Source organism: Mobula hypostoma, chromosome 30 (assembly GCF_963921235.1).
Source record: "Mobula hypostoma chromosome 30, sMobHyp1.1, whole genome shotgun sequence".
Lineage (NCBI taxonomy): Eukaryota > Metazoa > Chordata > Chondrichthyes > Myliobatiformes > Myliobatidae > Mobula > Mobula hypostoma.
In genome coordinates, this window is record NC_086126.1 from 4,223,223 (window position 1) to 4,235,737 (window position 12,515).

Sequence of the window (12,515 nt, forward strand, 5' to 3'; positions counted from 1 at the left end):
GGGTGTCGAGTGAGTTGTGTGGGGTCCTGAGGGGGGTCTGGAGTGTGATTGGGGTTGCAGAGTGGGTTGTGTTGGATCCTGAGGGTTCTGGGGTGTGATTGGGGGTGCAGAGTGAGTTGTGTGAGGTCCTGTGGGGTCTGGAGTGTGATTGGGGGTACAGAGTGGGTTGTGTTCGATCCTGAGGGGCGTGGAGTGTGATTAGGGGTGCAGAGTGGGTTGTGCGGGACCCTGAGGGGTCTAGGGGTGTAGAGTGGGTTCTCTGGGGTCCTGAGGGTGTCTGTGGGGTGTGTTTGGGGGTGCAGAGTGGGCTATGTGGGGATTCTGAGAGCTGTGGGGTGTGTTTGGGGGTGCAGAGTGGGCTATGTGGGGATTCTGAGAGCTGTGGGGTGTGTTTGGGGGTGCAGAGTGGGTTGTGTGGGGTACTAAGGGGTGTGTGGTGTAATTAGGGGTGCAGAGTTTGTTGTCTGAGGTCCTGAGGGGTCTTGGATTTGATTGGGGGTGCAGAGTGGGTTGTCTGGGGTGTGATTGTGGGTGCAGAGTGGGTGGTGTGGGATTCTGAGGGGTGTGGGATGTGATTGGGGGTGCAGAGTGGGTTGTGTGGGATTCTGAGGGGTGTGGGGTGTGATTGGGGGTGCAGAGTGAGTTGTCTGGGTTCCTGAGAGGTCTGGGATGTGCTTGGGGTGCAGAGTGGGTTCTGAGGGGTATGGGGTGCATTGTGGGTTGTCTGGGATCCTGAGGTGGGGAATGTTTTTGGGGAATGGGAGAGTGTGTGTGTGTGTGTGAGTGATCTGAGGGTGTTGTGGGGCCCCAGGGAAGGTAGTTGTGCACAGGAGGTTGTGTGGGGTCCTGAGGGGTGTGGAATGGGTGCGTTGTGGGGCCCCAGGGATATTGGAGGTGTAGAGTGAGTTGGAGACCTCAGGCGGTAAGGTGGGTTGGGGGGCCCATGGGAAGGTAGCGATGCAGTGTCTTGGTGGGGGGAATGAGTTGGAGGAGCCCAGGGGAAGGTGGAGGTGGGTGATTGAGGAGGTGGGGGGGGTTAAATAGAGGATTGAGTGTATGTGTTGATGTGGTTTCCGAGGAGGGGTTTGGGGAGTGTCGTTAGTGGTTTCCCAGAGTTGGGAGAGGGCAAGATTTGGATGGTGGGGGGGGAGGGTTCAGGGGGTCTAAGGATGGGGACGGGAGGGGAGCAGGCAGATTGGGTATAGTGAATGGGGAGGGAAGGGTCAGGGTGTCTGATGGTTTGGGGCAGAGTGTAGGTTCCTGAGAGGGTGAGAGAGGTGGTCGGGGTTCCAAGAGGGGAAGGAGTTGTTGGGAGTTGTTCCAAGTGGGAAGAGGTGTTGAGAGTCCCGAGAATGTGGGGTCTGTGAGTTAGGGCGAGCCGTCTGGAGAGAATGAGAGTGAGTGGGTGGGGGATATCAGTGAGTCTGAGGGTTGGGGATGTTGTCTGGAATTGGGGTTCCCAGCAGGAAGAAGGGCACCTAAGGGAATGGAGGAATGTGGGTAGATGGAGGGGGAAAGCGTTGCCGGGGGTCTGAGAAGATGGGTGGGGGGGTCAGGGTCCCAAGTGGGTGTGGGAGGAGGTGTTCCGGGTCCTGAGTGTTGGGGAGGGAGTTTGAGTGGGTACAAGTGCGTGAGAGGAGATTTTTGGACAGGGAGTTTCTGACTGTGGGGGCCTTGTCTGGTGAGAGGAGGCTGTGACTGGGGTCATTGGCTCAGCAAGGGTTGCGGGGTGTAGAAGTCTGTGGTAGACTGGGACAGTCACACCCTGCGGAGTATGTGGTGGTTGGAGGGGGCGGCTTGGACAGGAAGAGAAGCCTCTGAAGTTTGTTGGACGAATTAAGGTTGTGAGAGCTGAGATGGAGGAGAGGAGAGAGGAGTTTGTGATTGGGGGATTTCATTGTGGGAGAGGATAACAAGTCAGGCTGGGAGGGGGAAGGAGTGTTTCAGGGGAGGAAGGTGCCAGGTGGAGGGGAGCATCTGTGGTTGGAGGGTTGGGAATCTGTCCTCAGGTGGAGGGGAGGGGGTGTTTTCCTTGAGCAGAGGAAGAGGATCTGCTACTTCCATGGTAATACCGATTTCTGAAAATGGTTTGGTTTAGAATTGTTGATGGGGTTTGTGTGAATTTGACAAGGAGGGGCATCTCTGAGGACTACTCTGGTGTTGGGACACAGGAACCTGTAATGTGTTATTCTCACTATGGTTGGGGTGTGTGTGTGTGTTGGGGATGGTAATCTGGGTAATGTGTGTAGAAATACAGGTTCTACTTTGGCGAAGGTCAGGACTGTGGTAACGAATGAGGTTCGAGGGTATGTTGGACGAACATCGAGTAATGTGGCTGGTGGAGTTGGGGTCAAGGGTGAGATGAGGTTTAGCAAGAGTTGGTAAAAGAGGGGAAGCTATCTGAGAACATTAGATTGATGGTGAAAGGCATGGTGGTGAGGGATGGACCCAGAAAATTGCTGGGATCCCAGGACAGCGTCCTGTTGTATTTCCATAGGGTTTGTAGGCCTTGTGTTAACCTGACCTCCTTTTGGGAAAGAGAAAGCTTGGGGAGTGTGACCCTCTTCCCAAGCCTCCCCTTTCCTGCATGTTGGGACTTGGGTTTGTCAGCCTTGGATTTGAAGTAATAGAGTCATAGATTGTTGCAGCACAGAAATAGGCCCTTCAGCCGTTTGAGTCCATTTCAGCAGTTAATCTGCCTCGTCCTGTCAACTGGCACCTGGACTGTAAGCTTCCATTCCTCCACGTGCTTGCCCAAAGTTCGATTAAATTGTCGAAATTGGACCCGTGTCCACCGTTTCCCTTCCGCTGCCCCTAACTTTGAATTTAGAGAACTGGCCACTGTTGCTCAAGATGCAGCGAATTTTCTCTCTCCTCTTCCTTTCAACTTTAACTCAGAAATGCTTTCAAAGTGTACTGGGTGGAGCAGAGTTGAGCTCCGCACGTGATTGCCTTGTCATTTCCTGTCAGAGGGGACAGAACCCCCAAGGCCCAATAGCAGGAAACCTGCACTTGAAAATTCCCCTTCAGAAAATCAGATAAGAGTCAGATGATCTGTAAAACTAAAGTGGCTTCATTATGGCTCCAGTGAGGAACTGGGGCAGCCTCAATTTAAAACACTTAGTGTTAACTTGATTTCAGTCCTGATGAAGGGTCTTAACCCAAGAGGTTTACTGTTTATAGATACTGCCTGAGCTTCTGCAGCACTCTGTGTGCGTTGCTCTGGATTTCAGCATCTGCAGAATCTCTAGTGTTTTTTAAAAATTTTATTTCTGGTTTGCCTCTCTGGTGTGCTCCTTCTCAGTAGTTTTCGTTTTCCCGAGACATGTCCTTGTCCCCTCAGTTCCTTCTGAGCTCCTTTAACTAAATGAACAACAAAGGACTTGGAGCAGTACAGCACAGGAACAGGCCAGTTGGTCCACAATGTTGTGCCGAACCAGCTGAAAAGCGAATCAGAATCACCCAAACAAGAGAAAATCTGCAGGTGCTGGAAATCCAAGCAACACACTAAAACAAAATGCTGGAGGAACTCAGCAGGCCAGACAGCATCTAGGGTTCCCTGGCCACCCCCCCCATCATATTTTTACTATGGATGTCCAGTCCCAGACACCTCCAGGAAGGCCTCAGAGCTCTCCATTTCTTTCTAGACACCAGACCCAACCAGTTCCCTTCCACCACCACTCCCCTCCGCCTAGCGGACTTGCCCTCACTCTAAGTAATTTCTCCTTTGGCTCTTCCCACTTCCTTGAAATGAAAGCTATGGGCACTCACATGGGTCCCAGCAATGCCTGCCTGTTTGTCAACTACGTGGAACAGTCTATGTTCCAAGCCTACACTGGTGACCGTCCCACACTTTTCCTACACTACATTGACGACTGCATTGGTGCTGCTTCCTGCACCCGTGCTGAACTCGTCGATTTCATCCACTTTGCCTCCAACTTCCACCCAACCCTCAAATTCACCTGGTCCATTTCCAACACTTCCCTTCCCTTTCTCGATCTCACTGTCTCATGTCTGGACACAGCTTATGCACCGATGTCCATTATAAACCAACGGACTCTCACAGCTACCTAGACTATACCTCATCCCACCCTGCCACATGTAAAAACACCATCCCTTTCTCTCAATTCCTCCGTCTCCACTGCATCTGCTCTCAGGATGAGACTTTTCATTTTAGAGTGAAGGAGATGTCGTCTTTTTTCAAAGAAAGGGGTTTCCCTTCCTCCACCATCAACACTGCCCTCAACCACATCTCTTCCATTCGTGTACATTTGCTCAGGGATAAGGTTCCTCTTGTCCTCACCTACCACCCCACCAGCCTCTACATTCAATGCATAATTCTTTGAAACTTCCGCCACTTCTAACTCAATCTCACCATCAAACACATCTTTCTCTTCCTCCCGCTTTCTGCTTTCCGCAGGGATAGCTCCCTATGTGACTCCCTTGTCTATTGGTCCCTCTCCGCTGACCTCCCTCCTAGCACTTATCTTTGCAAGCAGAACAAGTGCTACACTCTACCATTCCGGGCCCCAACAGTGTTTCCAGGTGAGGCAACATTTGACCTGTGAGTCTGTTGGGGTCATATACTGTGTCCGGTGCTCTCAGTGTGGGCTCCAGTATATCAGTGAGACTACTTTGCCAAGCATCTATGCTCCGTCTGCCAGAACAAGTAAGATCTCCCAGTGGTTGTAATTTTAATTCCACTTCCCATTCCGATATGTCTATCCATGGCCTCCTCCGCTGTCGTGATAAGGCCATGCTCAGGTTGGAGGAGCAACACCTTGTATTCCGTTGGTGTAGCCTCCAACCCAATGGCATGAACATTGATTTCTTGAACGCCCAGAAACGCCTCCCCTTCCCCCATCCCCTCACCATTTTCCATCCCCTTTCCCCTCTCTCATATTATCTCCTTGCCCGCCCATCGCCCCCCTCTGGTGCTCCTCCCCTTTCTTTCTTCCATGGCCTTCTGTCTCTTTTACCAATCAACTTCCTAGCTCTTTGCTTCATTCCTCCCCCTCCAAGTTTCATCTATCGCCTAGTGTTTCTCTCTCCCCTCCTCCCACCTTTCAAATCTACTCCTCAGATTTTTTTCTTCAGTCCTGCCGAAGTTTTGCCTGAAATATCGACTGCTTTTTTCCATAGATGCTGCCTGGCCTGCTGAGTTCCTCCAGCATTTTGCGTGTGTTGCTCAAAAACACCCAGACACTAATCCCTCTACCCTACCTATATCCAGATCCCTCCATCTTCCTTACATCCATGTGCCTATCCAAACATCTCTTGAAAGCCTCTAATGTATTTGCCTCCACCACCACACCAGGCATCCACCACTCTCTGAGCAAAAATCTTACCCCTCACATCCCCTTTGAACCTGCCCCCCCTCTCACGTTCAATGCATGCCCTCTTTTAGACATTTCAACCTTGGGAAACAGATATTCCCTGTCTACTCTATCTATGTCTCTCATAATCTTATAAACCTTGATCAGATCTCCCCTCGCCTGGAGAAAACAACCCAAGTTTGTCCAGCTTCTCATGATAGCAGATGCCCTCTAAACCAGACAGCATTCTGATGAACCTCTTCTGCACCCTCTCCAAAGCCTTGACATCCCTCCTATAGTAGGGCAATCAGAACTATATGCAGTACTCCAGATGTGGCGTAACCAGAGTTTTATAAAATTGCAAAGTAACTTCTTGACTTTTGAACTTGGTCCAAAATATTCCATATGGAATTCATATAGAATTGTAGGTTTAATCCTTACTTTCCTAAGTTATTGTGTGTTATATGCTTTACACCCTGGTGTGGAAAAACATTCTCTTGTTTGACGGTATACATGTATATTGCTAAATGACAATAAATTGATTTGACTTGAAAATGGATATAGATTGCTTCTGAGCTGTGTAGCAGGACAGTTGATACTCTAGAGTGAAAGGTGGGGTTTTAATGAGTATTTTGTGGGGGAAGGAGATGATAATGTGGTTGTTCTTCAACCTGAGCACTTGAAGCGATAATCTCAAGTGCAAGAGAGATGTAAAGATAGATGTGTAGGAGATCTGCCAGAACTAGAGGTGAGGAAGGTGAATGCATGTTAGCATTTATTTCAAGAAGACAGCAAGGATGTGATGTTGAGGTTCTATAGGCGTTGGTCAGGTTGCATTTGGAGTATTATGAGCAGTTTTGGGCCCCTTATTTGAGAGGATCCAGAGGTGGTTCAGGAGAATGATCCCAGGAATGAAAGGGTTAACGTATGAGGAGTGTTTGATGGCTCTGGGCCTGCAGTTTAGAAGAATGAGGAGGGGATCTCATTGAAAATTTGAATATTGAAAGGCCTAGATAGAGTGGACATGGAGAGGATATTTCTAAAAATGCGGGAGTCTCAGGAGCGAAGAATGTCCCTTTAGAACCAAGATGAGAAATTTCTTTAGCCAGAGGCTAGTGAATGTGTGGAATTCATTGCCATAGACGGCTGTGGAAGCCAAGTCATTGGCTATATTTAAAGTGGAGGCTGATAGGTTCTTGATTAATCAGGGCATCAAAGGTTACGGGGAGGAGGCAGGAAAATGGGGTTATTAGAATTAATAGACCAGCTGTGATGGAATAACTCGATGGGCTGAATGGCTTGTTTCTGCTCCTGTGCCTTATGGAGATTTAGGAAGATTGGATGGTTTAGGACAGGACTTTGCAAAGATGAGAACCTGGTCAGTGAGTTCGGTTCTGCGCGTATTGTTGATGGTGGAAAGTTAGTGGCCTCTCCAGAGATCAGAACTGGTATAAATTCCATGCAGGATTTCTGGCCCATGCACCGTTTTAATCCTGTCCCTCCTGGATTGGAAAGAAAGGACCAGATTGTGGAATAATTGTTTCTGGTCTGACTTTTTTTTCTCTTGCACTACTTATTTTTTTTATACATTCCTTAACGTAACTTTTTATTTATTGCTCTGTACTGCTGCAAATTTCACGACTTCTATCACTGGTAGTAAACCTGATTCATAATCAGGCAAGTACAATGTAAACCCATGGAACTCATTAGTTTCTTCCTGGCTGCACACCAGGCAGTGCCCAGCAGTGGCTACCTTATCTTGTATCTAAACAGTAAATCTCCAGAATTTTGACCCTTCTGGAAATCTTATCCCATCATGTGGGCAGTTTTCAGACCTCACACATGACAGAAAGGTTTCTCCCTTCATTTCAAGGCGTTCAAACTGCTTTAAAAAAACTTTCTTCATTGCTGTTACTGTTGTAATATGGAACATTGAACAGTTCAATCACATTTCTTCCATTGGTAGCTTGCATGTATATCAGTTTCAGTGGTTTGTAGAGGAATTAATCTAGCCACCACCCCACCCAGTTTATGAATACTTGACCCGTGTATTCCCAAAGTGTTTTTGAAGACCAGTGGGAAAAGATGGAAAGGTTTGCTGGTCTTTTGTGTTTGTGCTACATTTCTGACTGTGAATAAATTTTTGATTTTTTTAAAAAAAGTTCACAACTATGCACTAATCAGGACGTCATGAACTATTGTGAGTCTTGATGAAGGGTCTTGGCCTGAAACATCAACTCCAGAGAAGTTGAGTTCCTCCAGCGTTTTTTTTTGTATGTGTTGCTCTGGATTTCCAGCATCTGTGGAATGTCTTGTCTCTTCATAAACCATGTACAGTTTCAAATTAAAATACGATTATTACCATCTGCAACAGATTTGGGGGCCCACTGTTCCCAGAAATCGTTATTGTGCTCATAGAGACTGCGGGCTTCTTCGTCAGATACACCCGGGTGCGGATGTAATCCCGGAAGAGGGGTAGGCAGTGGGCTCATGCAGAGCCCTTGACTATCCCACACCAACTTGGCAAGACCCGGGAGCAAACAGACCAAATATCCCGAGTGGCCGTGGCCCTCTCCCCTCCGTACCGGGTGAGGAATGTGGGGCTGAGGTGTAGACACATGAATTGCAGGGGAAATGGGAACCAGAACACCAGAGCAGAGTGTGTAATGGTCATGGAGAAAGATGTTGTTAAGCCTACGTGCAAGGTCATGGTGTGACTAATGTTCTGAACTGCGTATATTTCAACGCAGTGAGAATTGTAGGAAAGGCAGATGAGCTCAGGGCATGGATCAGCAGGTGGAAATACGACATTAGTGAGACTTGGTTACAGGAGGGGCAGGACTGGCAGCTCGAAACTCCTCTGACAGAGCGGGAGGGATGAAAGGAGGAGGGGTGGTGTTACTAGTGAGGGAAAATGTCACAGCAGTGCTCAGTCAGGACAGCCTGGCTCTGAATTATAGGGAAAGAGTGAATAGGTTAGGACTTTATTCTCTAGAACATAGAAGACTGGGAGATTTGATAGAGGTTTACTAAATTCTGAGAGGTGCAGATAGGGGTAAATGCAAGCAGGCTTTTACCACTGAGCTGGGTGATAGAGCTCATGGGTTAAGGGTCAAAGGTGAAAAGTTTAAAAGAAACCTGAGGGAGGGATGACTTCACTCAGAGGGTGGTGAGAATGTGGAACAAGCTGCCTGCATAAGTGGTGAATTTGGGGTCATTTCAGAGAAATTTGGTTAGATATATGGATGGGAGGGGTATGGAGGGCAGTGGTCCAGGTGCAGGTCGATGGGACTAGGCAGAATGATGGGTCAATGGGCCTATTTCTGTGTTGTAGTGCTGTATGACTATGGGGGTGTTTCGATTATGAACAGTTCACGGGGGCAGAAACCTGTCAAAACCAGGAGAGGACCTGTATTAGGCCCCAGTAACCCAGGAGATCACCCTTGCTGATCATCAACCAAGAAGGTAGTTGGGGCTTTGTTTTAACTCTCACTGAAAGAAGTCACGTACGGGCCTCGCTGGGTTACCATCACTCATTTATGGGTAGCTGTCGTAGGAACAAGTGTCTGGCAAGCCAGTGGGCTGGATCTACTGGCTGCTGGAGGGCTACAGGCCCAGGTGGGACCACAGCCTTCCTTCCCAACCGTGCCCCCCTTGAGCTGCAATAATTGGAGTGCTGGATGGAGTCAAGCAGAGCAGGGAGCACTAACCAGGCCCACACACTCACTGGAGATAGTGAGGAAGGGTGATGGTTTCACTCTCCTGTCACCGCTGTTTCTGTGTTCCTCTGTCAATTCCAGATTTGTGGAAAAATCTCTCAGGGACAGACTCCTGTCGTAACCTGGTTGGGGGGGAGGGTGGCCGCCTGCCTGTAAAGCACGTTCTCAGTATTGTCCCTTCAACAGTGCAACATTCCGTCTACTGGCACCTTAGCAGATTCGAGCTTGGACCAAAGGCTGGCAAATGGAATTGGCTTGGATGGCATGGACCAGTTGGGCCGAGGGGCCTGTTTCATGTTGTATGACTCTGACCTAGTTTATGTGAGGGTTCTGGGTGAATAATTTGGGAATAAAACAGCACTGGTCGTTGCAAGTGCAAGCACCAGCAGAATGGCCAGTTGTGCTAAAAGGACTGCTTGTTCCGAGTATGTAACCAAAGCTTTTCCGAAAGTTCCTGTCGATTCAACTTCCAACCACCTTTTCAAGCAGCTTTGCAGATGACAACCCGCAGTGTAAGGATATTGGGTAGCACGGTAGTGTAGCACTTTGCGTAACACTTATAGCTGTAAGATAGGGATTCCATTCCCGCTGATGTCTGTAAGAAGTTTGTATGTTCTGCCCGAGACCATGCGTGTTCTTCTGGGTGCTCCGGGTTCCGACCATTGAGCACATCTACATGAAACACTGTGGTAGGAAAGCAGCATCTATCATCAGAGATCCCCACCACCCAGGCCATGCTCGTTTCTCACTGCTACCATCAGGTAGAAGGTACAAGAGCCTCAGGATTCACACCAGCAAGTTCAAGAACAGTTACTACCCCACAACTATCAGGCTTTTGAACAAAATGAGATAACTGCACTCACTTGCCCATCCATTGAGATGTTCCCACAACCAGTGAGCTCACTTTATGGACTCTTTATCTCGTTACCTCACGTTCTTGTTATTTATTGCTACTTATTTATATTTGTATTTGCGCAGTTTGTTGTCTTCTGCACTCTGGCTGATCTTTCATTGATCCTGTTACAGTCACTATTCTATAGATTTGCTAGGTATACCCACAGGAAATTGAATCTGTATGTGGTGACATGTACGTACTTTGATAATAAATTTACTTGGTACTTTCCAAAGATGTACAGGTTAAGGTTTGTAAGTTGTGTGCATGCTACGTTGGTGCCGGAAGTGTGGAGACACATGTGGTCTGCCCCCAGCACATCCTTGGTGGCCGTTGTTGCAAACGACTCATTTTACTGTATGTTTCAATGTACATGTGACAAATAAAGCTAGTCTATTATAATCCTCCTAAATCTTGGTTACTGAAGAGAGCATTTTCAGCTTTTCATGAAGTCCCTTTTGCTTTGGAATATTCGAGGAAGATTTCTCATTCCTGCTCCTGCTTGACGTCCTTCCAAAAGTACATTGCCCAGAAGTGACTCCTAACCTGTTAAGTGTTCGACATTGCCTCGTACAGCAGCGTGACTGATGGCCGTGGGGCAGGTCTGACTGTAACACCCTCAGGTTACTGCTGTTAACATGCCCATTCTCGGTTTGCGTATCTAGATGGCCTTGGACAAAACTGGGCGTGGCTGTGGAGTCATGAGTCACAACCTTGTTGAGGGGGAGGAATTGATTTTAGGGGTGGGAGCTGAATGCTAGTAACCTACAATGTGCTGTGAGAATCAGAATCAGGTGTGGTAAAGGGTACAGAATTAGGCCATTCAGCCCATTGAGTCTGCTCTGTCATTCCATCTATTAGCCCCCCCTCCCCCCAACCACATTCTCCTGCCTTCTCCCTGTAACCTTCAACATCCTGACTGATCAAGAACCTATCAACTTCTGCTTTCCACAGATTCACCACTCCCAGCTGAGGAAATTCCTCCTTATCTCTGTTCTAAAGGGGTGTGCTTCTATTCCAAAGCTGACATGTCATAAAATTTGTTTTTGTGGCAGCAGTACTTTGCAATGTAGAATACAAATCTATAAGAAATAATACGTAAATACACTTTTATATTTTTGGAAAGGCTAAAGAAGTACTTAGTTATTTAGAGATAATCGTGGAACTGGCCCTTCCGGTCCACCACCCAGCAACCCTCCTATTTAGCCCTAGCCTAATCACAGGGCAATCTACTGTACAGTGATCAATTAACCTACTAACCAGGTCTTTGGGCTGTGGGAGGAAAGGGAACGTACGAGCTACTCACAGACGGCCCTGGAATTGAGCTTCAAACTCCAGAACGTACTAAGCTGTAATAGTGTCACGCTGACCGCTACACTGCCCCGACATCCTCTTGTTGCTTTTCCCCGGCGTGGCCGTGACGGGGATGTGTTGTGTGTGAAGTGGGAGCAGGCGGTGTCGCCGTGTGACTAACTCAGTTAGTGAGCTGGGTTGGTTTCACATCGGGGAGGATGGGGATGAAAAGAGGGCTTCCTGTACTTGTTCCGCAGTGCATGAAATGGTTGCCTTGTTTGTTTCTAGGCACGAGCAGGGCCCAGTGCATGTGTGTGCATTCTATTTGCTGGTTTGGTGAGTCTGGTTGTGCTGGAGCATCTATTTCCTTCCAGAGTGTGGTGTTTTCAGTCACCAAGTATAGTCAGGTGTCGGCCTTCCATTAGTTCTGAATGAAGCACCATTGACTCTGAGTAACACACACAAAGTGCTGGAGGAACTTAGCAGGTCAGGCTGCGTCTGTGGAAAGGAACGGAGAGTCAACGTTTCTGGTCAAGACCTCCCATCAGGACTGCAAAGCCTGATCTAGTCTTCATCAGGGCTTTCCAGTGCTGATGAAAGATCTTGGCCCAAAAGGTCATAATTTTATTCCTCTCCATGGATGCTGCCTGACCTGTTAGAGTTCCTCCAGCATTTTGTGTGTGTGTTGTTCTGTATTTCCAGCACCTGCAGATTCTCTGTTTATGACCGCTGGCTCTAATTTGCCTTGATCTGTACGTTTGCTACGGTTATTCAACGTGATCCCATGAAGGAAACTAGGACAAAGGTGGGGGGGTGGGGTAGATGGCAAAGAGACAGCCTTATCCACCTCCCTTCTCCCCTCTCCCCCCAGTTTGTGTTTTCTCTCTTTCCTCTCCTGAAGATTCAGTGCTGTCTTGATAATTTTTCTGGTGTGTCCTTAGTCATTGATGTGTGGGTCTGCATGGTGTGTTACAGTGGGCTCTTCAGATTCTGCAACCATTTAGCTATGCCTGAACTCTTATAGAGTCATGGAGCGCTACAGCACAGAAATGGATCTGTTGGTCCAGTCTTCTGCCTTGTCCCATCTATCACACCCAGGCCATTGCCCTCAATGCCCCTCTCCTCCATATTTGAACCACTCTTCAATGTTATGTCCACCGGGTTCTTAGCAAGCCTTCTGGGTGGTGAGAGGTGGTATAACTGGTTTTCCTGTTGCCCATGCAGAATGTTATCCAATTGTACTTCCCCTTTCCTCCTGTGCTACCCAGACCAGATACATCAAAGTAGATCTTCAAC

At 48.2% G+C, this 12,515-nt stretch overlaps 1 protein-coding gene across 3 annotated transcripts in view; it reads left to right on the forward strand.

Moving 5' to 3' along the window:
- Nucleotides 1-12,515, forward strand: part of mta2 (metastasis associated 1 family, member 2) — a 106,182-nt gene that overhangs the window by 763 nt on the left and 92,904 nt on the right. The window lies entirely within an intron of this gene.